General features: G+C 39.7%; 1 non-coding gene across 1 annotated transcript; it reads left to right on the forward strand.

Moving 5' to 3' along the window:
* Nucleotides 1–4,252: 4,252 nt before the first annotated feature.
* Trnar-ccg (transfer RNA arginine (anticodon CCG)) lies at nucleotides 4,253–4,327 on the forward strand. Its single transcript has one exon. It is a non-coding gene; the product is annotated as a tRNA-Arg (tRNA).
* The last annotated feature ends 774 nt before the right edge of the window (nucleotides 4,328–5,101 follow it).

Raw genomic sequence — 5,101 nt, forward strand, 5'->3', positions numbered from 1 at the left:
TTTAGGGGAATTTCAGACTAACCTCGAAGCGCCTGTGCCGATTGTAAATTGGTTCTCTTGGCCACTGACCTTTATTTCAGTTAATCTGTACACGCGTTAACATGTTTGAATGCTGCTGAAGCTCATTCTTTGTAAAATTTATATTCCCCGTAATATGTGCCGTGTTTTCATTGTAATGAGATGGTTTGTTGGGCCATATGTCTTTTGACGCAGCTGTCACGTGTAATTCATCGGTTTCAAGTCTTTCAAGTTTTTGATCTGCAGCTGTTCCTTGTATTTGTGTATCTTATTATAAAGGTCTTTTAATTTGGCTTCAATCCGTTGCTGTAGTTTTTAAGAGACTTTTTGTTTTGCACCATTGTCTTGTTAACTATTTCTGCTTCTAACAATTTTTTTGGATTTCTGATAAAACATACGTACAATTGGACCTTAAGTCAACTTTGTTGTTGCTAAGTTTGGCAGTTACTACTTTTACCTGACTGTGTACAAAGCCACAAGTCAATTAACTATTTAACATCAGTTTATCTGGTAATTCCTTTTTCAATTGCAGCTATTCAGAGTTTGTTGTTGTGCGAAGCACTTATTATTGGCCCATGAACTACTAATTTGATTATTTTTTAATCTGATCTCTTGTTTACTACTTGCACTGCAAGTTTTTTTAAAAACTTAAAAATTTCTCGTTTACTGTAATTTCATAATTGTATTATCATTGTAAGGATTTTGCTGTTTTTAATAAATTATTGTTAAAATATACTTTATTTTGGAGGTCCCAACAGCTTTCCACTACCAAGCAGCTCCCTATCGCTCGCGTCCTCTTGACACAGCTTCAAACACTGGAACAATAATGTACAGTTGGCCGCACTAGTGAGTTGTATACGATCTTCTTTACACACATACACTGCGTTTTGCCAAAACGCTTACAAATCTAAGTCTTCCATAAGCCTTTCCTAATACTGGTTCTTCCATTTATATCGCTTCTCGGTTTACTCCTAAATACTTATACCGTTCCACGTGTTACTTGTTAAATATTCCTCGAGTCAATCACATATTTGTGACAGTACTACGCACAGCCGTATCTTCTTAACTAGTCCACTATTTATTACAGTATCGGACGCTTTTCGCAAATAAAGGAAGACGGAATCTGCCCGCCCACCTGCGCCTGTTGTTTGCAAGATGTCTTTCACGATGAATAATCCAAGCCCTAAAAACTTTCTAAAGCCAAGATCGCTTAAAAATTTCTTTATTTACGATCAACCAGTTTCGACGGGCTTTGCTGTCATCTTTAGATCTTCATAAACAGACTTAAAGCAGAGTCTGTCAAAACTAGTGGTTTGTAAATAAAGAAATTTGTATGCGGCGTTGACTTTAGAAAGTTTTTACAAGTAAAACAGATCGCTTCTTCCGATTTTTCAACTCAAAGCGAGCCGTGCTTCACACATGTGGTTTTTTTTGAAACAGTGCTGAGCCTCTGAGAGAATCTTGTCTCCCTCCAGAAACGTCTTAATGTCTGATATTAGAATATGCTCTGCAATCTTGCAACACAGAAACCAGCGAGATTGGTCTGTAACTCTGCGCATGCGATTTACTACCTTTTTTTGTGAATAGGGGTGTCCAGCGCTCTTTTCCAGCCACACGAGACTTACTGCTTAAGAGATTCTCAAAAAATATCGTCTATGGAAGGAGCTGATTCCTTGTCGTATCGGTTTAAAATCTAACGAATTCTATCAGCACCTGGCGCCCTCTTAGCTTTAAGCCGTTTTAATTGTTTTTCAATCCTGAGGTTGCTAATATCAATATCTCTAACTTCTAGCAACTTTAATACCTTCAGGAGTGACGTCTTGCCATGAGACGTAACATTAGCCTGCACGACTCTTGGCAATACGGAAAGGCATATAAATAAGGCACCAGCTCAGATATCAGAAAGAACCTGTGACAGTTCCATCCAACTTGTATAACCCAAATAACTCAGTTTGCAGTACGAAAACGAATCAGTATATCAGTAGACGGAAAGTCAATTCTCTGTCGGAGCTCCATGAACCGAATAGTAAAACGTCTTCTACTGGAATGCCAGCAGCCAGAGAACCGTGCGTGTACTACACTTCGAATATCATATCCGTCTTACCAAAGCCGCAGTAGCATAACACAATGCTTCAGGATTGTATTCCGCTCAGACGATTACAGTAATCTACTGTGGCACATACACCAATTTTGTTGTTGTTGAAGCGTCTGAAACCTTTAGTTGTCACGGTGCTAACAGACTTCCTAGAAAACACGTCAGTTTAATCAGTAGCACTAATTTAGTCTTTATGTCAATTTAGGAATAGCATTTCGCAACTGAAAACGCTTTCGAAGGTTGGTGACATTTGTAGCATTTATGATCCTCACCTTTCCAACCCACACTAAAACTCCCTATTTTAAAATCTTCACCATCTTGGAAATCTCATTTAGCTTCTGTTTAGATGAGATACTACCATGTTGACCTGAACTAATAATGGAAAGTATAACTAATACTTGTGAGTTTGTAATATTGTTGCCATTGGAAACGGTGAAGCTGCTTCTCTCGGTATGGAAGTAATTTCGTTATCAGCTTTCTCAGAGTTGTTGAGATAAGGTGATAATATCTGCTGCCACTGACGCTAACTGCACAATGACTTTCCCAAATTATGTGTTTCTTCGCTCATAAACACTAAAATAAACTATCACAGTTTTCAGAAGCTCATTATCTGCAGCTTCTAAAGTCATCTGCTTTCCCCAGACTCTCAGACATGACTCACTAGCTGGCGTTAGAAAGCTGCCACACGGGAAGTACGGTTGTCTTAAGTTTTGTAGATGTGATAGTTTTGGTGTTACCTTCTTTCCGAATAATAGAAACTCATGTTCGTGTGACATCATTTAATGTTTCAACAGACAGCTGTATTGTTTTCGCTCGTGATTTTGTTGGAGGACCTTTTTCTCTTTTTCATTGAGTGCAAAGTGACACGATTGGCTATGTTGCTTCATAAAATGCAATATCTTCTAAAGCGGTGATAGGTTAAGACTATGAGACATATAAGAAAGAGTCACATGACATTTTGTAGACAATGCAGATGGAATTATCTACTGAGGCTGTAATGGATTACCTTCATCTCCTGTATATTTGGGCTACGAGCAAGGAAAGACGTACTTGGAAATACTGAGTGTTTCCGATACTAGAAGTGCTTCCGGAAGGCCTCGAAAATAAGTCTAACTGGTTAATTACGCAGGTAGCAGAGAATTGTAGACTACATTTTCGGATACTATTTCCACACTGTAGGCTTAGAATCTCTCTGTACATGAATGATCTGCGACTTTTTGCTGATTATGCTATAGTGTACGCTAAAGTGAGTCGTCAAGTTCCTCTGCTCTAAATGTCCAAAAGAATAAGAAACGCAGACGACTAGGAAAAAATCCTGTAATGTTTGGTTTCAGTATTTATGTGTGCAGTTTGACAAGGTCACGAAGAATTAAATATCTATGCATACCATTTCAAATCAGTGATAAATAGAACGTGCACGTAAGATCTGTGGCAGGGAAGGAGAACGGTTGCTTCGAATCATTGGAAAAATTATAGGTAAGTGTAGCTCATCTATAAAGATCACGTACAGAACACTTCTGCGATCTGTTCTACAGCACTGCTCCAGTTTTGGCATCCTCACCACTTCGGATTAAGGGAAAACATCGAAGTAATTCAGAGGAGTGCTGCTACATTTGTAACCGGTAGGTTCGATCAACACGCGAGTGTTGTGTAATTGCACCGTGAACTCAAATGAGAATGCCTGGAGGGAAGGCGACATTCTTTCCGCAAAATACTATTGAGAAGATTCACCAAACCACCATTTTCGGCTGACTGCAGAATTATTCTACTGCCGCCATTGTACATTTTGGGTAAGGACTACAAACACAAGATAAGAGAAATTAATGCTTTAAGGAGGCGTACAGATAGTCATCCTTTCCTCGCTCCATTTGCGAGTGGAACAAGAAAGGATTTGGAATGAAATTTTCACTCTACAGCGGAGTGTGCGCTGATATGAATCATATCAGCGCACACTCCGCTGTAGAGTGAAAATTTCATTCTAGAAACATCCCCCAGGCTGTGGCTAAGCCATGTCTCCGCAATATCCTTTCTTTCAGGAGTGCTAGTTCTGCAAGGTTCGCAGGAGAGCTTCGGTAAAGTTTGGAAGGTAGGAGACGAGGTACTGGCAGAAGTATAGATGTGAGGCCGGGGCGTGAGTCGTGCTTGGATAGCTCAGTTGGTAGAGCACTTGCCCGCCGAAGGCAAAGGTCCCGAGTTCGAGTCTCGGCCCGGCAAACAGTTTTAATCTACCAGGAAGTCTCAAGAAAGGATCTGATTAATAATGGTACAAGGTGAACTACACTATGTCCTGTATAGTTGCCTGTGTAGTTTGTTTGTAGATTTAAATCAATCCTGCATAACTTACTGATAAGAGACATTTTTTCTTCTTCTTCTTTTCTTTTTCCTTGCCTATACTCGTTACACTACGAGGTCCGCATAGCTGTGCGGGTTTTTTGAATGTTAGTGACAGCTGGCGTTCTGCGGATCGGAGCGTAGAATGTCAGATCACTTAATCGGGCAGGTAGGTTAGAAAATTTAAAAAGGGAAATGGATAGGTTAAAGTTAGATATAGTGGGAGTTAGTGAAGTTCGGTGGCAGCAGGAACAAGACCTCTGGTCAGGTGAATACAGGGTTATAAATACAAAATCAAATAGGGGTAATGGAGGAGTCGGTTTAATAATGAATAAAAAAATAGGAGTGCGGGTAAGCTACTACAAACAGCATAGTGAACGCATTATTGTGGCCAAGATAGACACGAAGCCCACGCCTACTACAGTAGTACAACTTCATATGCCAACTAGCTCTGCAGATGACGAAGTAATTGAAGAAATGTATGATGAAATAAAAGAAATTATTCAGGTAGTGAAGGGAGAAGAAAATGTAAAAGTCATGGGTGACTGGAATTCGGTAGTAGGAAAAGGGAGAGACGGAAACATAGTAGGTGAATATGGATTGGGGCTAAGAAATGAAAGAGGAAGCCGCCTGATAGAATATTGAACAGAGCACAAC

Source organism: Schistocerca serialis, chromosome 9 (genome assembly GCF_023864345.2).
Source record: "Schistocerca serialis cubense isolate TAMUIC-IGC-003099 chromosome 9, iqSchSeri2.2, whole genome shotgun sequence".
NCBI classification, from domain to species: Eukaryota; Metazoa; Arthropoda; class Insecta; order Orthoptera; family Acrididae; genus Schistocerca; species Schistocerca serialis.